Source organism: Lissotriton vulgaris, chromosome 6, assembly GCF_964263255.1.
Source record: "Lissotriton vulgaris chromosome 6, aLisVul1.2, whole genome shotgun sequence".
Classification (NCBI taxonomy): domain Eukaryota; kingdom Metazoa; phylum Chordata; class Amphibia; order Caudata; family Salamandridae; genus Lissotriton; species Lissotriton vulgaris.
This window is the reverse complement of record NC_141694.1, coordinates 362,487,331-362,514,049: the sequence shown is the minus strand read 5'-3', so window position 1 is coordinate 362,514,049 and position 26,719 is coordinate 362,487,331. Positions and strand designations below refer to the sequence as shown.

The following is a 26,719-nucleotide window of genomic DNA, read 5'->3' as shown; positions in this document are numbered from 1 at the left end:
TGTACCTGTGAAACATTGCCAGAATCATGCCTGGGACATGTAGGAGGCATAACACGCAAAATCCTCGGGTCTAAAGTACTAGAAAAGAACCAAAAGTGACTACAGCAGAGATCTTGTTGCTAGTAGGTAAGTCCTTTAATTAGGACGAAATCCCATCACCCACCGAGGTGGCATGCTTCATCTAGGATTCTCCTCCTGGAGACTCCTAGCCCCGCCAAGGGCTTACTGTGAGGGAGGTGCTTAAGGATGTTTTAAGATTACTACACTACAAAGGATATACTAAAATCCTCAAGATGTGACTACTAAGAGCGAAAAAAAGGAATTTGCTGACTCCTAGAGTGAGATTAAAAACAGTGCACCTGCAGTATGGAAAGATAGTTCTGCATGTGATAGATAAAACTGGTCGACATGTTTCAGCCAAATCGACCCAGAAATGTGTTGCAGCCTCAGCCAAATCGACCCAGAAAGGTGTTGCAGCCTTCTTCAGGACCTATAGACAAAGTGCTACTGTGTGGGCTATGCGAGACTGAAAAGTATTCTAAGTGAAAGGCAATCCAAATAGATACAAAGCTAGTAATCCACTTTTAATGAACACGATTTACTGGTGTTCGAGGCATGTGGGCTGCTAAATTCATATCTTTGCATTAGATCGCCACCTAGTGTTGGGTCCGGATGATCGCACATTGTTGTCCTGGAAGAGTCTTCGAAGTATCCTGAGATGGGTGGCTCCTCCCCTGGACTACAGTGCGCATGGGCATCGGCTCCATCCCCAGATTGTTTTTTTCCGCCATTGGGTTCGGATGCGGTCTCGACGTCTCTCCGTCGGAACTGAATAAACATCACTTTTTACGGCCAAAAGGCTTTGGGTTCTTTGCGTCGGTATTGTTTGCGTACGGTCTCGAGTTCTTCCGTCTCTCGGAGCCGGAATCACCGGAGTTTTTTACTACTCTTCGGACATCGAGGCCTTCTCAACGCGACTCGACACTAAGTTCCCAACATGGAGCGGAGTCCGTTTAAACTCTGTCCGCTCTGTGGGTCCAAATACCCACATATAGACGTACACCCGGTCTGTAATAAGTGCCTTTCGCCAGACCATGACGAAGGAAGTTGCCGGGCCTGTGCGAAGTTCAGGTCGAAGAAAACTCTCACGATTCGGCGCGCAGTGCGCCTTGTGGCCAACCAGGCGGCCCCGGATCCAGATAACATCTTCGGCGACCAAGAAGAGGAGGACCAGAGCCATCATCTTCAAATCTCCCCGCCTGAGACGGAGGTCGAGGCTGATCCGGAATATGACGACGACGGAGTCGTGGGTCAAGGCCTTGAATACGTCGACGAGGTAGGGGACGACGTTATGGTTTATGGGGCCGAGGAAGATAGCTCAGGGGACGAGCTATGCCCCGAAGTTGACGAACATCAGGAGAGGGTCGCGGGATCGCCTGTCGGCCTTACCCAAGACCCTGTAGCGCAAGCCACGGCCCCGCCTGCCGGCCCGGCCACGGACATACTTGCTGCGCCGAGGGTTTCGAAACCGAAACTGAAAACAACGGTCTCGACTGCACCTAAAATGGCCGACCCGAAACCGAAAGTTAAGGACTCAATCGTCCCTAAGATGGCGGTCTTAACAGCAAAAACAAATAAACCGGCGGCCTCATCGACTCCGTCGACCTCCGGTCCGCAGAAGTCGAGGAAGCACGGCGATTCCAAAGGGTCGAAATCGGCGCCGGAGGAGAGATCCTCTAAAAAGAGTGGCACGCACAAGACAAGCGCGCCGGCGAAGCCTGCCAAGGCAACCGACACGGCCTCGGCTCCAACGGAGACATCTGCGCATCGCTCCAGGGACTCGGGGTTGGCGCCGTCCATCCCTCCGAAAGACCAACGGAACGTCGCATCCGAAGGCAAGGCCACCTCGTCGGTGCCGAAGACATCGGTCACCGACGCATCTCTTGTGGCTGCTTCACTACAAAGAATTAAAGACAAGGCCTTTTCTTCGTCGACGCCAACGCCATCGACGCAGAAGGCGGCAGACGTCCCGGTCAAACCGGCAAGTAAGCTCCTCTTCCTTTCTACCGCCTAAAGTGGTGCCAAAGGCCTTTTCCTCGAAATCGACGCCAAAGAAGTCGGAATCTTCTACGGCGGGGACATCTTCGGGTCAACTGCTCGACCCTGAAGAGGATTCGGAGTGTTTCATAGACGCGGACACGGGGAAGTTAACCCTTTATAAAAGGAAGATCACTTCGCAGCCGGTGGAATCCTACGTCATTCCCCTAAAGAAGAAAAAGTTTCCACAGGACGCCTCAGGCCTCATGGAACCTATCCAGCCTCCTCTGGGAAGGAGCCCAACACCGTCTCCAGACCACTCTGAAAGTGAGGGATATGGTGAAGATGAACAATACACGTTCACAGGAAATGAACCTGATGCGCAGCCAGATTCTTATTATGGCATTGGGGACCAAGGCACCCAGGATGTGGGGCAAGACCCACAGACTTTCAGTACACGTGCATCCCCTACGGAGGATTCTGCAGGTTTTCATGCACTCATTGAAAGGGCAGCTGCTAATCATGATGTGGACATGCATGCTGACCCTGTTGAGGAGGACTTTCTATTCGACACATTTTCAGTTTCGGAAAGAAATGTAAAGACCCTGCCTATGCTCAAAGGGGTCCTCAAGCATGCTGCGGACATCTTTAAAGAGCCTACCAGGGCGAGGGTGGTCAACCCACGTATTGAAAAAAAGTACAGACCAGCGCCTGCAGACCCTGCATACATTCGGGGACAATTGCCGCTTGACTCCTTGGTGGTAGCAAACGCACGCAAGAGGGCCAACTCCCAAACAACGGGTGAAGCTCCTCCCCCGGATAAGGAGTCCAAAGTGCTGGAGGCAAAAGAGTGGCTGCACAGGCTGCCAATTTCTGGCGTATTGCTAATACACAGGCACTACTGGCACGGTATGATAGATCACATTACGACACACTAGAGCAGATTGTAGAACACCTGCCTCCGCAGTTTCAAGAGGGCACCAAGATGATTATACAAGAAGGACAATTGATATCCAACGCGGCCATAAAGTGCGCACTGGATGTCGCGGACACAGCCGCTAGGGCCATTAACACCAGTGTCATGCTCAGGAGACAGGCTTGGCTCCGCATATCGGGGTTCAAACCTGACATTCAAACAACCATACTTAATCAACCGGTCAATCCGGATAGACTGTTTGGTCCAGATGTTGACACCACCCTGGAAAAAATTAAAAAGGACACTGAAACCGCTAAATCGATGGGGGCCCTACAATCTCAGCAGTTTCGTGGCAATACTTTTCGTCGCTCAGGTGCCCGTGGAGTCACCAGAGGACAGATGGGTCAACAGTCACAGTTCCCTAGAGGTGGAGCACAGTCCTCGTACCCCAAACAAAACAAGAGGGGCTACAGGGGAAACAGCAACAAAGGGCGTGGCAAAGGAGGCAACAATTCACGCTCCTCTGCCCCAAGCAACCAGTGACTCTCTGTCACTGCCCCCCGACCATTTAACACCTGTCGGGGGGAGAATACAGCAGTTCCTGCCCGTCTGGATCAACATCACCACAGACAGGTGGGTGCGACAGCTTATCCAGTACGGTTACTGTCTAGAGTTAAAGTCCACTCCACCCAACATTCCACCAAGGCACAGACCTATGTCCGCAGAGCACTTGCACTTATTGCAGCAGGAAGTGTTGGTGATGCTGCAAAAAGGGGCAATCGAGCTCGTGCCAGTGGGGGAGGAAGGCACGGGGGTTTATTCCCTGTACTTCCTCATTCCAAAGAAGGACGGATCTCTCAGACCAATTCTGGATCTCCGTCCCCTCAATCTGTACATACTGTCAGAGCATTTCCACATGCTTACACTGCAACAGATTCTTCCTATGTTAAACAAAGGAGACTTCTTAGCAACCTTGGATCTCAAGGATGCTTATTTCCACATTCCGCTACATCCGTCCCACAGAAAGTACCTCAGGTTCACTATCCAGGGCACGCATTATCAGTTCAAAGTCCTACCCTTCGGAGTCACAACTGCCCCAAGGGTCTTTACCAAGTGTCTGGCGACTGTAGCAGCGCACCTCAGGAGGCAGAACATCCATGTCTACCCCTACCTCGACGACTGGCTCGTTCAAGCCAGGTCGGAACAGCAGTGCGCCGCGGACATGTCGACTACCATTCACCTCCTTCACGACCTGGGTTTCTCGTTGAATTACCCGAAGTCACACCTTCAGCCGGCACACGTCCGGCAGTTTCTGGGTGCGACAATCAATACCCTGACGGCCTCGGCACAACCAAACCAGGTCAGGATAGACGGTATACAGTCTCTAATCCAGAAGTTCAGACCGGGACACTCACTTCCAGCAAGAGTGTTCATGCAGTTGATAGGCATGATGGCCTCCTGCATCTTCATAGTCCCGCACGCACGGTTGCATATGCGCCCGCTCCAGGAGTGCTTAGCAAATCAGTGGACACAGGCTCAGGGACAATTAACAGACCTAGTGTTGGTTACCAGTCGGGCATACAACTCTCTGCATTGGTGGACTCCACACAACCTTTGCAAGGGCCGACTGTTCCAGGAGCCAGTGCCACAGGTTATCCTGACAACGGACGCATCTCTCCAGGGATGGGGAGCACACCTGCTCACTTACACAGTGCAGGGACTATGGACGACGCAGCAACAGAAGATGCACATCAACTATCTAGAACTGATGGCGATCTTCATGGCACTCAAGTCCTTCATTGTACATCTGTGCAACAAAGTGGTGTTAGTCCGGACGGACAACATGACCGCGATGTACTACATCCAAAAACAGGGGGGCACCCACTCACCACAGCTGTCTCACCTGGCTCAGAGCATGTGGAAGTGGGCCATTCAGAGGAACATCTTCCTCATGGCAGAACACCTCCCGGGGAAGGACAATCAGATGGCGGATCTGCTCAGCAGATACAGTCATCAAATGCACGAGTGGGAGATACATCCATCGGTACTCCAGCCGTACTTCCAAAGGTGGGGGCGTCCAGACATAGACCTGTTCGCCACAAGGGAGAACGCAAAATGCCAAAGCTTCGCCGCCAGGTTCCCACACCCCCAATCGCAGGGCAATGCGATATGGATGAACTGGTCAGGCAAATTTGCTTACGCTTTTCCCCCGACACCCCTGATACCACTGGTGGCGAGGAAACTACGGCAACACTCCATGACACTCATCCTAGTTGCTCCAACGTGGGCACGCCAAGCATGGTACACCACGTTCCTCGAACTCTCAGTGGTCCCGCATCAAAGACTGCGCCTCACGCCCAGACTTCTGACGCAGAACCATGGAGAAATTCAGCATCCAGATCCGCAACAGCTCAACCTAGCGATCTGGCTCCTGAAGTCTTAGAGTTTGGGTACCTAAACCTACCTCCTGAATGCATGAACATCATCAAGGAGGCGAGGAAGCCGTCAACCAGAGCATGCTATGCCGCAAAATGGAAGCGTTTTGTCATTTACTGTGCAGACAATGACATAAACCCGCTAGATGCATCTATCCCTAACATCATTTGCTATCTGTTACACCTTTATAAGTGCAAACTGGCGTTCACTTCTATTCGGATACATCTATCCGCCATCGCAGCTTACCTTCAAAATAGGCAGCATCTCTCAGTCTTCAGGGTGCCGGCCATTAAAGCGTTTCTTGAAGGCCTGAAACGAGTCATTCCCCCAAGAACACCGCCAGCTCCCGTGTGGAACCTCAATGTGGTCCTCACCAGACTGATGGGACCACCGTTTGAGCCAATGCACTCGTGCGAACTGCAATTCCTAACGTGGAAAGTTGCTTTCCTAATTGCCATTACGTCACTAAGACGCGTAAGTGAGTTGCGAGCACTCACGATACAAGAGCCATTCATCCAGATTCATCCAAATAGGGTAGTACTACGTACTAACCCCAAATTCCTTCCAAAGGTGGTGTCACATTTTCATCTCAACCAAACTATCGATTTGCCTGCATTCTTCCAGAACCCACAAACAGTGGCGGAAAGGATGCTCCATACGTTAGACGTACGGAGGGCATTGATGTACTACATAGACAGGACACAACACTTTAGGAAGACGAAACAACTCTTTGTTGCCTTCTCACCACAACACAAAGGCAACCCAATTTCCAAAGCAGGAATAGCCAGATGGATTGTTAAGTGCATTCAAATCTGTTATCATAAAGCCAAGCGCACTTTAACAATACCCCCAAAGGCACACTCCACACGCAAGTTGGGGGCATCCATGGCTTTCCTTGGAAACATTCCTCTAGAGGACATTTGCAGAGCAGCCACGTGGGTTACACCACATACCTTTACAAAACACTACTGTGTTGATGTACATTCCAAACAGCAAGCGGCTGTAGGGCAGGCTGTTCTCAAGACACTTTTTCAGGTTTCTGCAGCTGGCACGGGCAACCGCCGCTGATGGAGGGACTGCTATGTATTCTATGCAAAGATATGAATTTAGCAGCCCACATGCCTCGAACTGAATATGCTACTTACTAGTATGCATCTGTTCTTGGCATGTAGGGCTGCTAACATTCATATCGCCCACCCTCCTCCCCGGTGCCTGTCGCAGCTGCAGATATACTATTGTATTCAATCATTAGCATGGACATCCTTTACACTTTTCACTCCATCCTTTGCCACAATGGCGAAAAACAATCTGGGGATGGAGCCGATGCCCATGCGCACTGTAGTCCAGGGGAGGAGCCACCCATCTCAGGATACTTCGAAGACTCTTCCAGGACAACAATGTGCGATCATCCGGACCCAACACTAGGTGGCGATCTAATGCAAAGATATGAATGTTAGCAGCCCTACATGCCAAGAACAGATGCATACTAGTAAGTAGCATATTCATTTACCTGCGGGGAACAGAAGCAACAAGAATCTAATGCATGTGTCTCCAAACATTAAATCAAGAAAATGGTGGGAGCTTAATGTCCTCATCACTGGCCTGCAACCAAAGTGCACAAAGAAGAAGTTTGAATATTAGTTCTTACCCGTTCAACAGCTCGGGTGAGGCACCGCTCTGAAAGGATGTTAACCAGTGTCAGACAAATAAAACAGAATTCAGTCATACACAATTGGTGAAGCTTATTCATAGTAATCACCAGGTGCACCAGAGTGCCAGTAAGCCTACTTTCGAACGATGGAGAGCGAATGGAGTATATATTGTGCTAGCCTACTGATACGCAGATGTGAACTAGAATTGGTGCCAGCGCACATGGTTGTTGGAAAAACAGGAAGGCAGCACAGCTCTTGTTTGCAGTAGTTTTTTTTTTTTAAGACCTTTATTTGACAAATGAAGGCATACAGTAGTACAGGCCTACAACCATCCAGGCCGGCCGTGACGTGTGCTCCTGTGGTCTTACATTTCAATTGTACACAGCCCTTCAGCCGACAAACCAGAGGTCCGGCGGCGTCATACGTCTATCTTGATACTTCCAATAAGTCGCAGCCAGTGTAGTAAACAGTAGGTCTAGTATTTTTAATTTCAAAAACATAACTTGTAACTGTGTTCAGGTTTTTTATTCACACACCATAATCATTATCACGTCTATTCCACTTTATTACCGGGATCTGTAGTCCATAGCGTTTACTTCTGATGTCAGTCATATTAGATTTCCACCTCTACCCTTCCTCCCTGTGACCCAGCCCTCTCGCTACTCCCGCTCCCCCCTCATCCTCCTCATCTGAGCTAACATTGTCCACTTCTGGCAGCGGTTCACATAACTCCCCTCTGTATGTATTCCATGCCGACCATACTTTGTTCCATTTGCGGGGGCACGCCCTAAGCACATACACCGCCCTCTCCGTGAACATCAACATGTCCATGTTGCCACTCCACTGTGACACCGTGGGTAGGTATGGCGTGCCCTATCGCTGCGCATTGTCTCTTTGCTACCATCATCGCCAGTGTACCCCATATTTGACCATTGGTGGATAGGTCCGTAGGTTCCCAGATGTTCAGGAGACATTTGCGAGGTTCTGGGACCAGGGACACACTGAGTGTCTGTGAGATTGTGCGCATCACCTGCCGCCAGTATTCGACTATACGTGGCAATCCTACATTGTGTGTAGGAACGTTCACTCTTCCGCACAGCCACGAAGACAGAATGGGTGTGGTGCCCTGTGTATCTTATGTAGCATGAGCCTAGTATAGTAGACACTGCAAGATTTTAAGTTGTACTAGCCTAAATTTGGCCGAAATTCCCACCTCCTTCAGCGAGGCCAGGGCCTCATTCCACTCTGTCATCAATGTCTCCCACTTCTTCCACCCATCTCTCACGCAATGTCCGGGTAGGGTCCGCTAAATTGTTCAGCAATTTCCGGTATGTCGGGTAAGTCGCACCACTCTGCATATAATCAGTAAGTAGTCTGTCCTCTAAAGGTGATGACTCCGGGACATCAGTGTCCGCCGGTATTGCCTGCAGTAGTGCGTGTCTGATTTGTATAGATCTGTATGTCTCAAGTGGACTCAATTCATATTGTTGCTGAGGCCTTGCAAGCAGTATCACAGTGCCATTATCCCACAAATCCCCCACTGTAGATATCCCAATACTGTCCCATTGCGCAAATCCCTTAATCTGTTGTAGCCGTCCGAGCGCTTTCGTGTCCCATATTGGGGTAAGTTTGGTGATTTTGCCTGTCCACCCCAGCTTCGCCTGTGCGGTGTGCCACAGCATGGCCGTGTGTCCCGTGGGCCCAAGCAGCCTCCTGGCTTGGTGTCTGTCCTATAGAACCGTCAGCATGTTATCGGTTCCTAGTCGCGCCCTGTCTGTCCTAAAGGCTGGGTCGTCCCTCGAAGAGTGTTCGAGGCATGTGGGCTGCTGAATTCATATCTGTGCATAGATCGCCGCCCAGTGTTGGGTCCGAATGATTGCACATTGTTGTCCTGGAAGAGTCTTCGAAGTATCACGAGATATGTGGCTCCTACCCTGGACTACAGTGCGCATGGGCATCGACTCCATCCTCAGATTGTTTTTTTCCGCCATTGGGTTCGGATGCATATTGGTTCACTCAAGTTCGGAATCGTTATAAAACTTTCTTTTGGCCAAAAGGCCTTCAGTTTTTCGTCAGTATTGTCTTGTGAGCGGTGCCCAGTTCTGTTACAGCTCAGTTCCCGAGCCGGATATCCAGAAGAGCTGCGTGCTTTTCGGTGCTGAAGGCCCGGTCGATGCCAGAGGCCTTATCGACGAACCATCATGGAACGGAGCCCGTTCAAGAGATGTCCCATGTGCAACAAGTGCCTGTCGCCGGATCACGATGAAGCCAGCTGTATGGCTTGTTTCCGATCCAAGAAGACAATTCTGCACCAGTATGCATCTGATCTTGGCATGTTGGGCTGCTGCCATTGATATCGCCCGCCATCCTCCCCGGTGCCTGTCGCAGCTGTAGCACTCAGAATCATTCTCAGGCATGGTCATCACTTCCTGTATTACACCATCTCTGCCACAATGGCTAAAAACAATCTGAGGATGGAGAGGATGCCCATGCGCACTGTAGTCCTGGGGAGGAGCCACCTATCTCGTGATACTTCGAAGACTCTTCCAGGACAACAATGTGCAATCATCCGGACCCAACACTAGGCGGCAATCTATGCACAGATATGAATGTCAGCAGCCCTACATGCCAAGAACAGATGCATACTGGGAAGTAGCATATTCTATCCAACGCATCCATTAAGTGTGCGCTAGACGCAGCAGACACTGCAGCCAGGGCCATCAACACAAGCGTCATGCTCGGGAGGCATGCTTGGTTGCGCATCTCTGGATTCAAACCTGAGATTCAGACCACATTACTAAATCAGCCTGTGAACCCAGATTATCTTTTTGGTCCTGATGTGGACACAATCTTAGAAAAGATTAAAAAAGACACAAACTAACAAGTCCATGGGTGCCTTGCAGTCCCTACAATTTAGAGGAGGTACCTTTCGTCGCTCCAGTAACAGAGGAGCAACACGAGGCCAAGCATCACAACAAATTCCGTATAATAAAAGGAGCACGCAAACCACCTACAATAAAAATAACAGGTGGATACCGTGGCAAAAGCAAAGGCAGAGGACGGGGGAATAACACCAGATCCTCCGCCAACACTAAACAGTGACGCCTTGTCACTGCTCTCGGACCATATAACAGCGGTCGGGGGGCGATTACAAAAGTTCCTGCCAGTCTGGGAGAGCATTACCACAGACAGGTGGATGACTCAACTTATTCAGTACTATTGTCTAGAGCTAACATCTACTCCACCCAACATACCCCCAAGACACCGTGCTATGTCAGCAGAGCACATGGACTTATTGCAGCACGAAGTCATCAGTATGCTGCAAAAGGGGCCATAGAACTCATCCCTCTGCGGGAACAAGGTTCAGGGGTGTACTCGCTGTACTTCTTAATTCCCAAAAAGGACGGGTCTCTCAGGCCAATACTGGACCTCAGGCCCCTAAACCAATACATCTTGTCAGAACACTTTCACATGCTCACTTTACAGCCGGTTCTGCCATTGCTCAGTCAGGGAGACTTCCTCGCAACCCTAGACCTAAAAGACTCATACTTCCAAATACCAATACATCCTGCGCACAGGAAGTATCTCAGGTTTACCATACAAAATAAACATTAGCAGTTCAAGGTACTACCTTTCGGAGTAACAACGGCGCCCAGGGTGTTTACCAAGTGCTTGGCAACGGTAGCAGCGCACCTCAGAAGAAACCATGTCCACGTCTACCCCTATCTAGACTGGCTCATCCAAGCAAAGTCAGGGACTATGGACGACACAGCAAAAGATGCATATCAACCTATTGGAACTGATGGCAATCTTCATGGCAATGAAGGCGTTCAAGGTACATTTGTGCAACAAAGTCGTGTTGATCCGGACGGACTACATGACTGCCATGTACTACATACAGAAGCAGGGAGGGACACTCTCCACAGTTGTCACACCTAGTGCAAAGCATGTGGAAGTGGGCCATTCAAAGAAACATATTCCTCATGGTGGAACACCTCCCAGGCAGGGACAACCAGATGGCGGATCTGCTCAGCAGACACGGCCACCAGATGCACGAGTGGGAGATACATCCCTCGTTGCTACAACCGTACTTCCAGCAGTGGGGTCACCCAGAGATAGACTTGTTCGCCACAAAGGAAAACGCCAAATGCCAAAGCTTCGCCGCCAGGTTTCCACATCCGCAGTCTCAGGGCAATGCGATATGGATGAACTGGTCAAGCAGGTTTGCGTACGCTTTTCCCCCAGCCCCGCTCATACCACTAGTGGCACGCAAACTGCGACAACACTCCATGACACTCATCCTAGTTGCTCCAACGTGGGCGAGGCAACCATGGTACACCACGTTCCTAGAACTTTCCGTGGTGCCTCATCAAGGGCTGCGATTAACACCCAGTCTTTTAACGCAGAGCCATGGCGACATTCAGCACCCAGATCCGCAACAGTTGAACCTTGCGATCTGGCTCCTGAGGTCATAGTTTAGTTACCTGAGCTTGCCTCCTGACTATGAATATTATCAAAGAGGCAAGAAGACCTACAACCAGAGCATGCTATGCGGCGAAGTAAAAACGATTTGTCATCTATTGTACCAATAATTACATAAATCCCCTAGATGCATCCACTAAAAACATCATATGGTACCTGTTACATTTACATAGATGCAATCTAGCCTACAGTTCCATACGTATACATTTGGCTGCAGTGGCAGCTTATCTTCAGATCAGGCAACACCTTTCGTTCTTCAGAGTACCTTTTGAGCCTTTTGAACCTCTACACTCATGTGAGATCCAGTTCGAGGCATGTGGGCTGCTGAATTCATATCTGTGCATAGATCGCCACCTAGTGTTGGGTCCGGATGATTGCACATTGTTGTCCTGGAAGAGTCTTCGAAGTATCACGAGATAGGTGGCTCCTCCCCTGGACTACAGTGCTCCATAGGCTGCCATTATGTGGCTCAGAATAGGATACTGTGCCTTTAAGAGAACTTTCCAGAACTTCAGTCTCCCAGAATGCCCTGCAGGTCCCTCTTACTTTCAGTTCTTTTTTCCGGCTCCTGCTAGCAGGACCCTGGAGCATTGAGCTCTCCCTTTTTGCGACTTATTTGGTGTTTTTCCACTAATTTTCGGAGTTTTAGTACTTTATTGTGCTGTGGGACTATTCTTCTTTGTTTTCTCTCTGTTTTTGTCGAATATGCCTGCATTATCCAGTATTTGGGTGTCTTTCATAGATTCACATGCCTGAATCATTCCCCGTCGTCGAGACGGGAGCCTCCGGTATATAAAAAAGTAATGTCCTAAGACATACATAAAGAGAATAGGCCTAAGGGTCTCACCTTAGTGACCTATCTAGGTCCTTATGCAGGAAGGACCAAACGGAGCAGGCTCCAGGGTCCCACCTTGATAGCCTATCTGTGTCCTTTTGTAAAAAGGACCAAAGTAAAAGGAACAAATAATCAGCTACTACCTTCCTCTAGAACCTTCCTGTGAGGTGCCTCAGTCTCTCAGATTTTCTACCGCACGTTGTGCTAGGATGTCTCCACCTGAGTTCTCCTCAGGAATCTTGGTTTTTCATCTAAATTCGATAGTTTTTCGACTTCTTTGCTATGGCTGATAGCAAAAAGAAAGGACTTTTTCGTGCCTGTGCCTCCTGTGGCAAGATGAGGCTTCACGTGGATGATCAACATGAGACCTGTCTATACGGTCTCTACCCTCACCACCAGGCCAAGGACTGCAGGATATGTCGTACTTTCTCCCATAAAACCCAGAAGGACGGGAAGGTAGACTTCTGATATGGCTGAACAGACTTAAAAACAGGCCAGAAGGCGACTTGGTTTCTGAAGGTAAGAGCATGTCTGGCGCCTCGCAGTTTTCCTTGAAGCGGCCTAGGGTGTCCTCGCCTGGCCCCTCAGACACCCCTCCTAAGAAGGCCAAAAAGTCTTCAGAGGGCAAGCCTACCGTGTCTGGCAAGGACCTTCCTGTCCCCAGGAAGCAGCCGCTGATTACAACGACGCCGTCGACTACCTCATCAGCGCTGAAAACCGTCTCTACGTCGAGGACAACAGTGTCGACGACGACTGCCTCATCGGCGTCTTCCTCGTCGACTAGAACGACACCTTCATCGTCGACGAGTAGACCGCTTTCATCCACTGTTCCATCGACGTCTAGGAGTGCGCCGTCGACGACACGGCCGACGACTAAGACATTGACGTCAACACAGTCGACTAAAGCCGCGACGTTGACGAAGCCTCCTCCGTCGACGAGGAGCACCCAGTCGACGACGACGAAGCCGTCGACAATGGAAAAGTTATCGACGGCGAAGACACCGTCGACGAGGGCGTCGACGACGGACATACCGTCGACAAACTAAAATTCAGTCGACGACGGAAAGCTCCTTGATGACGCCATCATCACAGGCGTTGATGGCAACTGGTGCCTGGAAGGAGTCTGAGCTCCTCTCACATGCTATGGATGCCCAAACATCCCATGTTACAATCAGAATTACCAAAAAAACGATTACACCGGAGATGACCTCACCTAGTAAGGTGCAGCAACTAACACCATCCTGCTTCTTACAGGACCAAGAAATGGATGAGGAACAGTTTACCCAGGCCACTAGCCCCTCGGAACTGGTACTTAAGTGCCAGAGTACCGACGAAGAGCAGGAGGTTGAGGAACCTGTGACTCCAGCTGTCCATACTCTGGTTCACACTCCAGTGACACCAATGGTGTGCCTGCCAGCATCCTTCGTTTCGGACTTGCGTTTCCTCATACAAGACTACAAGGAGCGGTTTCCAGAAAAGGCCACTCCTGCTGCTCCTCCAACCCCGCAGGTAACTGTGCCTGTTCCTGTGCCACGGCATAAGCCCCCTCTGCTGGTGCTTCCTAGGACTCAAGATCCAGCACAAGACCCCATCTCGTCCGATGACGATGAGGGACCATGAAGAAGGGGAAGTCCGCGACGATGACACAGACCCGGACGCCGACCAAGACTATGTCACTCACTCTCCAGCCTCTCTGGAGCCGCAATCCTCTGAGTCTCCACCTGCAGATATTGGAGGTTTCCATAACCTCATGGAAAGGGCAGCCAAAAGGTTCCATATGTCCATGGAAACACAGGAGACTGAATGTTTCCTCTATGATTTTAAGGAACCAACGAAGAAAACAACAAGATCGATCCCGATCATTGATTACCTTCTGAAACAGGGCAAACCACTCATGCAGTCTCCAGCTTCCCTGCAGGTAGTAGTACCCAGACTTGACAAAAAATATAAAGCTACATCATCGGCTCCAGCATGCCTCACGGGTCACCCCAAGGCGGACTCCGTGGTCACGCAGGCGGTGCAGAAGAATTCGCGCAACCCTGCATCCCCCTTATCAACTCCACCTGATAAAGAAGGCAGGAAGCTGGATGCCGTCGGAAAACGTTTTTCCACAACATCTCCGACGACGGTGAAGATCGCCAACTCCATTGCTCTTCTGGGACGCTACAACAGTCAACTCTGGGCGGACATCGCGCACTACCTTGCTGACCTTCCTGAGGATTTGAAAGCGGAGGCGCACTCGCTTCTCCTCGAAGGCCAAACTTCGGCTTCAGAATTGATCGACTGTGCCATCGACGTAGCCATGACAGGCTTCAGACAGTTGGCAGGCGCCGCCGTTCTAAGACGTCAAGGTTGGCTTAAGGCCACCTCTTTCAGACAGGAGGTCCAAACCAAAATAATTGATATGCCGTATGACGGCGAACATCTTTTCGGCAAAGATCGATGAAGCCCTCACCGCAATCAAGAAGGACACCGATACAGCCAGAGCTCTGGGTACTCTACAGTCTCGTAATCAGTCCTTTCGTACCAACAGAGGAAGAGGACAATCCTCCTACAGGGGTTCCTACCAAAACAAGTCCTCCTACTCGTACTCACAGGGCAAGACGCAGTTCCAACAGCGTCAAAACCAGTCAGGACGTCAAACCTCCTACAACAAATCGTCCTACAGAGGAAAAAGACAGAAGAGAACTGCAGGCAATCGCCGATGACTCATCAATTGGCCAGCCCCTCCACCATCACATTCTTTACGGCTTGGAGGAAAACTCTCTTTTTTCCTACAAAATTGGCGGCAAATAACGGACCGGTGGGTTCTACAACTTCTTCAATTCGGCCACTCACTGGAATTCCTCTCAAATCCCCCACCGACACCACCTGTCAAGCGCCCTCACAGACACCTACGGCTGCTTCTCCAAAAAATAGCTTCCATGCTTCAAAAGGGCGCAATAGAATAAGTTCCACACGCCCAAAAGGGGGAAGGGTTCTATTCCCACTTCTTCCTAATTCACAAAAAGGGAAAGAAATGGAGACCGATCCTTGACCTAGGGCACTCAATGTGTTCCTAAAGAAACAGTCGTTCCGTATGGTCACGCTACAAGAGATCCTGGGACTTCTGGAAAAAGGCGACTACATGACATCACTAGATCTCCAGGACGCCTATTATCACATCCCTAGCCTCAAAGGACACAGGAAGTACCTCAGATTCGCAGTCGCGGGAGTCCACTACCAATTCCGTGTCCAACCGTTCGGCCTCAAATCTGCCCCACGGATCTTTACAAAATGCCTTTCTCCTGTCGCAGCCTTTCTCCTGTCGCAGCCTTTCTTCGCCAGCAGGGACACCAGGTCTTCCCATACCTGGACGACTGGCTGGTAAAGGCTCAGTCGACAGCAGCCTCAGCCGAATCTTCCAGCGCCTGTCTGCATCTTTTCCGCCGATTAGGCCTGACCCTCAACAAAGAGAAGTCATCGCTGACACTGTAAAGTCATCACTTTCCTTGGAGCGACCCTGGACACGGAACGCGCAAGAGCCTTCCCTTCACAGGAGAGAAAATCGAAACTGATCTCCTTAGCCAAGTTAGTGGCATCCAAAAAGACTGACTGTCCGTATCTTCAAGTCACTCCTCGGCATGATGTCGTCATGCATTCTGCTCATCCCGCACTGCCGCCTAAAAATGCGTCCCCTTCATGAAGAACTGACAAGGCAGTGGACACAAGCTGCGGGATCCTTCGAGGACCGCATACGAGTCACCCAACCTATAGTCAACAATTTACAATGGTGGAGGTCGACCAAACACCTGTCGCAGGGACTGCCGTTCCTGCTTCCGGCGCAACCACATATAGTCACCACGGACGCATCCTTGGAAGGTTGGGGTGCAGTCCTGCAAGAACTACAGACCAACGGCAAATGGACGCCACAGGAATACAAACTCCATATCAACATTCTGGAGCTAAGGGCAGTTTTCCTGGCGCTCAAATCGTTCCTCCCACGCATCCGAAACTCCCCAGTGCTCGTCAGGACAGACAACACCACGACGATGCACTATCTGAACAAACAGGGAGGGACGCGCTCTCTCTCTCTCACTCTCTCACTCTCTCTCTCTCTCACTCTCTCTCTCTCTCTCTCTCTCTCTCTCACTCTCTCACTCTCTCACTCTCTCACTCTCTCACTCTCTCACTCTCTCACTCTCTCACTCTCTCACTCTCTCACTCTCTCACTCTCTCACTCGAACTGGCTCCTCCAACATGGCATAACACTCAAAGCCGAGTACGTTCCGGGCAAAGACAATGTCCTAGCGGACGCCCTGAGCAGAGAACAGTCTCTATCCCACGAATGGGAGCTGGATGCGGGAGCGATGGACTACATCTTCGCGACGTGGGGAACACCACAGATAGACCTCTTTGCCACCAGGGAGAACGCCAAATGCCCAAGCTTCGCAAGCAGGCTTCCCCAACCAGGAACACTAGGGAATGCATTTTCCATAGCTTGGCGGAACGTGTTTGCTTACGCCTTTCCGCCATTCCCACTGATACCCAGAGTAATCAGGAAGATAAAATCTGAGCCCTGCACCCTGATCCTCATCGCCCCATCCTGGCCGAGGCAGCACTGGTACACGGAACTACAGTCATCCGACCCTGCTCACAATGTCTCAAGGACAGGTTCTCCACCCGAACCTGGGCCCTCTGAAATTGTCAGCCTGGCTCCTGAATACCGCGAATTCAGCCACCTGAACATTCCGCAGGAGTGTAGAGATGTCCTGGCTAACGCTAGAGCTGACAGTACTAAAAAGACCTATTCTCTCAAATGGAAACGCTTCTGTGTCTGGTGTGCGAAAGAAGGTCTACACCCTTTCCATGTCACCCCACAGCAACTACTGCCATATCTACTACACCTGGCGCACTCAGGACTTGCCCATGCATCCATCAAGGTTCACCTGGCGGCAATTTCTAGGTTCACTAGAACTTCTGAGGGTCCTTCCCTGTGGGCGGACAGGCTCATCAAACAATTCCTGAAGGGCCTTTTCAGGTCCTTTCCTAGACCAAAACCTGTCCCTCCGTCATGGCAACTCAACGTGGTCCTTCACCAACTGATGAAGCATCCCTTCGAGCCTATCCACAAATCGGATATCAAATTCCTGTCGTGGAAGACAGCCCTTCTCCTGGCACTAACTTCAGCCAGAAGGGTCAGTGAATTGCAAGCCCTCTCCATCCAAGACCCTTTCTTACAATTCAAAGAGGACAGAGTCATCCTGCGTACTAACCCACGATTCATACCCAAAGTCCCATCGGACTTCCATCTAAATGAGCCCGTGGTTCTCAAATCGTTCTTTCCGAACCCATCTACTTCGGCTGAGAGAACACTACATTCTTTAGACCTTAAGAGATGCCTCAAATTCTATCTTGACAGAACAAGACAATTCAGGAAATCATCTCAACTTTGTCTTATTCAGCAGACCAAGGAAGGGCATGCCTTTAACAAAACAAAGTATATCAAGGTGGATCTCTTCAGCGATAACTCTCTGCCATGACAAGGCTGGGCGACTTCTGGACTCACGGGCCAAAGCCCATTCCACCAGAGCCATGTCCACGTCTGCGGCACTGTTTGCTGGAGTGCCACTCCTGGACATCTGTAGAGCGGCGACCTGGAAGTCCCCGCATACCTTCACCAGGCACTACTGCTTGGATGCTGAGCTGACGAAAGACGCAGCAGTGGGCAGAGCAGTGCTTCGCCATCTATTCCAGTGAGGTGAGCCCTCCTACTTCCCACCATCCTTGACTGGTATGCACATTTATTTATTACTAGATACTGCATGACATTGTATACTGTTGGCTTAGTCGCAAATGTTTCTTATCTGCAGACTTATGTATACTGTACCAACACAGAATGTGCATATTGTATTGCTTGCTACTCTGATTCAGGCATGTGAATCTATGAAAGACACCCAAATACTGGATAAGAAATGCGTTACTTACCTGTAACTGCAGTTATCCAGTATTAGTGTCTTTCATAGATTCACATGCACCCTCCCGCCTCCCCTGGAAGGACTCACCTCTCTAACAGGTTTACACCTAACTAACTTGGTGCGTACGAAAATCTGAGAGACTGAGGCTCCTCACAGGAAGGTTCTAGAGGGAGGTAGTAGCTGATTGGTTGTTCCTTTTTCTTTGCTCCTTTTTACAAAAGGACACAGGCTACCAAGGTGGGACCCTGGAGCCTGCTCTGTTTGGTCCTTCCTGCATAAGGACCTAGATAGGTCACTAAGGTGAGACCCTTAGGCCTATTCTCTTTATGTATGTCTTAGGACATTACTTTTTTATATACCGGAGGCTCCCGTCTCGACGACGGGGAATGATTCAGGCATGTGAATCTATGAAAGACACTAATACTGGATAACTGCAGTTACAGGTAAGTAACGCATTTCTTCTTCGACAAATGCCCGGAGTGCTTCAGGAAAAAGGCAAGGTCGGACCACCATGAGGTGTGTATCCTCGGCCTTCCAGCTTCTCATGTTCCAGAGGAGTGTGTTATCTGCAAAGGCTTCTCTGGAATGACCCTGAGGGAAAGGAAGATCAGACTTCAGGGTCTCGAGGAAAGAAGACTGAAGACACAAGGTGGGTCTGGAGGGGCTTCTTTTGCCCATGCTGAGACCCCTGGGGGGCTCCCCAGGGGCAGGAATACCAGTAAGCGTCACCATTCTCCGCCTGGGTCCATTGCGGAAACGGGGACCGAGCCTTCAGTAAAACCGCCCCAGAAGCATGGAACTCCCTCCCCACATCTCTGAGAGAAGAGCCAGATCACGCCAGATTTCGGAAACTGCTCAAAACCTGTCTCTTTAACCCTTAGCATTCCGAACCCTCAAACCCTTCTGAATCTGCTGAATCCAAGGATCTTGTCTGCTCCCAGCACTCTGAGACCTGCGGGTGAATTACGCGCTTTACAAGTGAAATAAATGTAAATGTAAATTGCGCCCACTACGGCGCCAAGAAGAATGACTGCGGTCTGTTCCCCATCGTCAGACGAAACGACGTCGAGGCTCGGCGTTAAGGGATGTTACTAGACCTTAGTTGTTTCATCGTCCACCTCGTCAGCATCTACGTCGAGCGATCGGCGTCGATGAGCCAGGCGTCTGCACTCGCCGTCGAGACGAGGCGGACGTCGTCGGTGAGTTCCTCGCCGTCAAGGTCGCCGTCGAGGCGCTTGAGGATCGCCGTCGAGGCGCCTGAGGATCGCCGTCTAGGGGCCAAAGGCATTCGGCGCCGAGAAAGACGCTCTACGTCCAGGGGCCGACGCTCGCCGTATGGTCGCTGTTCTTCGACGCTGAAAAGAGGTGGTAGTAGGCCTGACGCCGTAGGAGGTTCGCCTACGTCCCAGGCTGGGAAAAAAAGGGGGTTCGCCGCACCCGGTGTATTCCGAGGTGTATACCCAGTCAGGGAAAGAGACTTCCCCTCCTCCGTTACCAAGGGGTCCCCCTCCGAGGACACCTACTCCGCCTCTGTTGCCTTCACCACAGCCTGGATCAGGGTTGCCTGAGAAGCCACCTCCGGTTCCACCGAGGTCGACTTCGTTACCTAAGCTTCCGACTCCTCCGAAGGGTACACGTAGACCAAAGGCTCCGTCCAAACCCAAGTCACCCGTTCCGGTGGACCCGGTTGATCGTCCTCGGCCGAGGAGGTCCCGTTCACGCTCCGGACGGAGAGGAAGATCAAGGAGTCTGCATAGATCCTCCACCAGATCATGACGTCGCCATAGGAGGGGGTCTAGGTCCCGCACGGACTCTTACAGGACCCATACTTCCTGCTCGCCGACCTTATCGGACTCTCCTGAGACCAGGGTCTCTCCATTAGACGACATCTCCACATTCCAGGAAGTTCTCCTGAGGGGGGCTGCGAAGTTGGGTATCACGGTGACAGCTCCAACACCTACGACGTCCGTGATATTCGAGACGCTTCACAAGAAGCACTTGTCTCGCCCTCTTCTGCCTCTGGTGCCTGGATTGAAGGAACCTGTGGAGGAGCTGTTCCTCACGCCAGCGGTGGTGAAGGCTGCTCCGTCCCGGCTGCTGAAGAAGTACAGGGCCCCGGATTCGGACCCTGCTTTCCTGAGAATGAATCCGGTACCAGATTCGGTGATTGTGACGGCGGCCAGGAAATTGCATTCTACCTCCCCGTCATCGACTGTGCCGCCTGATAAGGAAAGTCGATGGATCGACTCAGCGGGAAGGAAATCGTGTGGGACCGCTTTCGCAGCCATGAAAGCTGCCAGCGATACAGCTCTGCTGGGCAGTTACGACTGGGCGCTGTGGGACTCCCTTCAACAGTTCGTGGAACTGCTACCGAGAGACAAGAGGGAGGACTTCTTGGAGATCCTCAATAAAGGGATGCTGGTTTCAAACCAGGTGATCAGTGCAGCTGCGGACTCCTCCCTGTTGGCCACACATGTTACTGCCATGGAATCAATCAGCGGCGGCATGCCTGGCTACGACTCATGTCATTCAAGCCGGAGGCCCAGCAGAGGGTGGCCAATCTGCCCTTTTCCGGTTGGACCCTATTCGGTAAACACGCGGATGAGATGGCCCGTATGAAGGCGGAGGCAGAGACCCTGACGGCTGTGGGCTTGGAGAAGCCCAGAGAGAAGAAATCCTTCAGGCCTTTCCAGAGGCGCTACGGCGCACAGGGAAGAGGACGGGGGCAGTCTTCGGGACAGCAGCAGCAACAGCAGCAGTTCCGGAGACCCTTCCAGAAACGTCAGAAGGGTAGGACAGCAGTCCTCTACCGCGAACAAGGGCCCGGACGGGTCTCGACCCTGAGCGGTTACTTCCCCTTCATTCGTTACCCGCTCCGGTGGGGGGGAAGCGTTCAATTTTTTCTAGCAGAGTGGAGAAAAATTACTCAAGACAAGTGGGTGCTGAATATTGTTTGCAATGGATAGTCTTCGGTTTCAGCCCTCCTCCAGCGATCCCTCCGGTCAGCTCGCAGTATCAGCTGCGCGAGTTCCAGGCGGAGGCAGATATCCTGTTAAGGAAAAGGGCGATAGAAGACGTACCTCTGTCTCAAAGAGGAAGAGGTCTGTACTCCCGGTTCTTTCTGGTGCGCAAGAATGACAAGAACGAGTTCAGGCCCATTCTGGACTTGCGGCAGGCAAACAAGTGGATTCGCAGAGAAAAGTTACGCATGCTGTCGTTGCGTCAGACTTTACCCTCAGTTGCAACAGGGGACTGGCTTTGTGCCATAGACCTACAGGATGCGTACTTCCACGTGCCCATCGCGTACAAACGCACGCAGTTTCTGCGATTTTTAAGTCTGCACCAACCATTATCAATACACAGTGCTGCCATTTGGGCTGAAATCTGCGCCCAGGACATTCTCGAAGTGCATGGCAGTGGTAGCGGCACACCTCAGGAAGAACAAGGTGTTTGTCTACCCGTACCTGGACGATTGGTTGATCAAGGCCTCCTCCTTCTCGGAAGCTCAGGCAGACTTCCAGAAGAAGTGCGTTCTCTTAAACAAGTTGGGATTGCACATCAAAATGTCCAAGTCTGTCCCGATCCCGGTCCAGTGCATTCAATACTTGGGAGACTCCATCAATACGCTGTCAGCAAGCGTGTCTCCTTCGGAGGAGCGACGACGATCGATCCTTCGGAAGGCTCAGGCTCTTATGACCGCTCCATCTACAACAGTGAGGACGGGGTCTTCTCTACTGGGGTCGATGGCCTCTTGTATCTTCCTCACTCCTCATGCACGACTACACATGAGACCTCTGCAGGAGTGCTTGGAGGACTAATGGGACCAGAGGAAAGGATCATGGGACGACAAGATACGACTGTCTCTGCATGCTCTTCAGTCTCTGAGGTGGTGGTGTTCAGCGGAGAATCTCCTCAGAGGGGTTCCCTTCCACAAGGACATTCCTACTCGGACTATCGTGACAGATGCTTCTCTCCAAGGCTGGGGAACGCATTCGGGAGTCTTACAGATTCAGGGAACGTGGTCTCAGATGGAGTCTGTGAGAAGTTGGCCTGATATATAATGTTCACTATTCTAGTGAGCACTTTGTATCAGTCCAAACAACCCTTATGGTGATTGGTTGTAAGTCAACCTTATAGACCAGCTATCCTACTAGCATGGATACGAGCAGTCTTCAGGCTAAACTCTAGAGGGCGTGTTAAGCCAGCTGTTAACCATCACATAAACCCCTTGAACACCAAGTGAAAGGACACCACACAAGTGTTATGAAAATAAACAGTGTATTTATTTAGATCACAACAGCCCTGTACTCTTTATGAGGACAGGGTACTAAGCACACAACAAAACTCTTACGAAAATACTTTACGTTGCACAATGTACACAAATGCCCGAGGGGCACGAAAAACCATATACTATGAAAGTGGAATGCGAAATTACTAGCAGGTAAGTACTGGACTATTAGGCTTTGGAATCGCTAGGACTACGTTACTGAACCTTCAGATTACTAGTAGGAGGCCTAGGGGACTCGGGTGCATAGTGTGCACTCTCATGCGGGACAAAGTCTATGGGAGCTAGTAAAAGCAAAGTTGGTATTCTCGGGCGAACCCGACTAGGTAGGTTGAAAACGACAGTGGATCTGGACCCTTGGATAGCGAGGCTATGCTAGGACACCGAAATGCCGAAGTTACCTAGCCCAGGGGCTGCGGCTGCATAGGTCTGAAAAGACGTCTGGAATCCTCGTTGACGAACCAGGAGCCTGAAGAAAGAGTTGCTGGCAGGCGACCAGTGAAGATTGTTCAAAGTGATCCAAGCCTGGATCGAAGATAAATGACACCTGAAAGCAGAGGGGACCAAGTTCTTAATCACTAGCCAGTGATTGTGTGGGCACCAGGATGGCACCGGGGAAGTCACCTCGACCAGGTGAGTGGGCGACGCTGGGCTCTGCAGTCTCACGGACCAGGAGGCGTTGTCGGCGACCAGGATGGAGGTGCAAGCTGTCCCACGATGGTTGATGCTGTCGACGTCGCTGGACCCAGGATTGGGGCAACAAGTCTTGGCAAATTCAAGCCCACGCGGTGGACCTAAAATGGCGTCTGGAGTGGACCAGGAGGGTCCGGGGTGCTCCTCTTTTGGAAGGGAGCAAGGGCCAGTCTGGAGCAACCAGACCAGCAGTGTTGTCGTAGTTGATCGTCGTCGGGAAGGCTACAAGCCAGCGGGCTAGTAGCCAGACAACGCGGTGAGCAGCCAAAAAGCAGAAGGGCCACACGCAGATCGTGGAGATGCTGGGGGGCTGGACTTCGGTGCTGGAGCTGCTCAGGGTCGGCTTCTCGGACCCCAAAGCACTCACCAGAGGATCCCTCGGCGGTCGTGCTGGATAGAAGTCGTGCAGTTCTGATGATGGCCAGCCCCTCGAGGTCTCGTCGCACCTACGGCTCTCAGCTTAGCTGTAGAGGTAGGTAGAGGTCAGAGGTGCCAGGGAAGCCGGGTCTCGTCGAGCTGGTTAGTCGGATTCCGGAGGAAGGCCGTGCAGCAAACCGCGGAGTTCTTGGATGGTGCCTGCGGATGCAGGGTGACTACTCCTTAGCCACAAGGGAGAAATCTTCAGAAGAAGTAGAGTTCCTTTCGTAGAAAGTAGTTTCTTGAATCAAAGATCTAGTTTGGAAGGGTCCCCGCTCCTGCCTTTATCCTAAAGAAAGGGGTGGGTACGTGACTAGGTCCTGCCCTAGGGGTGGGACCAGGAAGGGGGGTGGCTACACCCCTCTCCCATGCCGGACTTTCCCCAGGCCAGGGGCTGGTGTGCCCCTGGAACTGGTTCTAGCCGGCAGATACATAGTGAGCACCGGGGTGCCACTTGCAGTCACCTTCCTCTAAAGCCCTGCCTACCCAGGATACACAAAACCCTGTCTGGGATGGTGCTAGCACCGCCCCTGACAGGAAACCCTTAGTCCAAGCTCCCCTCGCTGGAAGGACTCCCAGCTGAAGAGGGTCAGACTCGTGTCTGTGGTGGCAGCATCCATTTTGTGATGCTGAGGCTTGAGTTAACTTTAACCGGGGTTCACAGTTACATACATGTCGTGTCCCTCTAGAAGGGTGGAATGCTAACCCCGTCGCCAGAATTGGCGAGGGGTTAGTATTCCAATTCGTATGACACCTTACTCGACATGTTTTGATGAAGCGATACCAAAGATGGCATATAACCGCGAGGATTATAATGCACTCAAGAGTATATGGTATGCGTTATCATCGAACAGCTATTAGGACTTGGTTCCGCAAGCTGCAAACGGGCTCAGCTCATGCCAGAGCACCATCTCACACGATTCCAAGCACTCTGCCTTCAGGATTGTCAAGGCCTGCCATAGGAGTGACTGATAGGAATCTGTGTGTCCATTTTTAGGGTTAGATATAGGTGTACTATATCTAAAGCAAAGGGTGATTACACCACCTTGCCCCAGCTGTCGTGCAGCCAGTTGTGTCAGATTTAGATGGCCAACCAGGGGTGGCATAATACATGCTGCAGCCCCTGGTAGGCCTTTGGTACACCTATGCCCTGAGTTACAGGGTCTGATAAGGTGGCCCAGTACCAATTGGAAATGTACCGAAGGTACATGGAATCCATTTTAGAGAGAGCAGTAGGCCTGAAGTCCTGATTGGCAGGGCCCCAGGTCAACTAAGTCAGAAAACCAGCAAAAAACCAGGCAAAAAGTTGGGGGCAACCATAGTCTGGTATCCACCTTCCTACAGAGTCCATCAATTTCCTGGAACTCAGAGCTGTTCACTTGGCACTGAAGGCCTTTCATCCGTCCTTCCAGACCTACTCTCTGCTTGTGCAGACGGACAATACGACCATGATGTATTACCTCAACCAGCAGGGGGGGGGTCGAGATCCCGCACCCTGTCTCGGGAGGCGCACATCTGGCGCTGGCTTCTGGCCAGAGGATTGACGATAACGGCTACCCATCTACCAGGTGTGCAGAATGTTCAGGCAGACGCACTGAGCAGACTGATTCAGGAAAACCACGAATGGGTCATAAACGACGACCTACTAGAAGTCTTCGAAAGGTGGGGGACTCCAGACGTAGATCTGTTAGCCACCGCCGAAAACAGCAAATGCTGAGACTTCTCCTCCAGGTACTACCAGCAAGGGATGCTGGGGAATGCACTCTGGATCAACTGGTCGAACAGCTTTGTTTATGCTTTTCCGCCCATTCCCCTGATTCCAGCGGTGCTCATCAAGCTGTCCCGGTTCAGGGCACGGATGATCCTGATTGCCCCGGAATGGCCCAGACAGTGGTGATTCACGGACCTTCTACACCGGTCTCTCCTTCCACACATACGGCTGCCGTGCAGGCCGGACCTTCTCACGAAGTTCAGGGGGGGGCAGATGTTGCACCCCAACCTCTCGTCCTTGAGTTTGGCGGCATGGCTCCTGAGAGTGCAATAATGCCATTTGAATCTGCCCGAAGATTGAATGGACATACTGAAGGAGTCTAAGAGACCTTCCACTCGGAATTCTTATGCTTACAAGTGGAAGAGTTTTTGTATCTGGTGTGTCCAAGAACTTTGATCCAACGACTTGCAAGGAAGATGTCATCCTACCTTACCTTCTACATTTGGCGCGGTCTGGCCTTAATGTTCATTCCATTAAGGTTCATCTCGCTGCATTGACTGCCTACAGGAAAAGCCCTTCACAGACTTCCTTCTTCCAGATCCCTGTGATCAAAGATTTTTTGGAATGCTTAAATAAAGTGTTCCCTCCTGTTAGTCTTCCTTCACCTTCATGGGAATTGAATGTGATGCTTTCCAGTTTGATGAAGGAGCCTTTTGAACCCATTCAATTCAATTCAAATTGACTTTATTTCGGATATATTGCAATCCATAAAAGTACAGTACATTATACATTTCATTTAAAAACATCACAGAATTACAAAGTCAATAAAAAATAAGTACATAGGACATATGAATTTCTTAACAGAGTGAGTAGACAAGATCAATACGAAGAAAGTGCAAGTGCAAGTCGAGCCCATATACAAAAATGCAAAAAAATACTTCAGGCAGAAGATCAGTTATTCATCTAGGCATTTCCTTATTCTCACAGATAATTTTAGATATTCTAACACCTGGAGAACACAATCAGAATGCAGTAGCTGTAAATATACAAGGGCGGGTCTAATTTGTTTAAAATTTAATTTCCTTAAAAGAGTAACAAGATACCGTCTACGGGGGTACTCATAAAATGTACATAAAAATATAAAATGCAGCATGTCCTGTGGAGACTTCCCGTCGCAGCCACAGGGTGCTGCAGATTTTTTAAAAATGTCCAGCTTTGGTCTGATTAAAATGTGATGAAAGATGTTGAATCTAAATCGAGTCAGCAAAAACTTGTCATGGGAAGTAAAGGAGCCTGTT

General features: G+C 50.8%; 1 protein-coding gene across 1 annotated transcript in view; it reads left to right on the top strand.

Moving 5' to 3' along the window:
* LOC147707338 (ribonuclease H1-like) overlaps positions 1-26,719 on the top strand; it is a 685,720-nt gene that overhangs the window by 90,387 nt on the left and 568,614 nt on the right. The gene's annotated exons all lie outside the window — the stretch shown is intronic.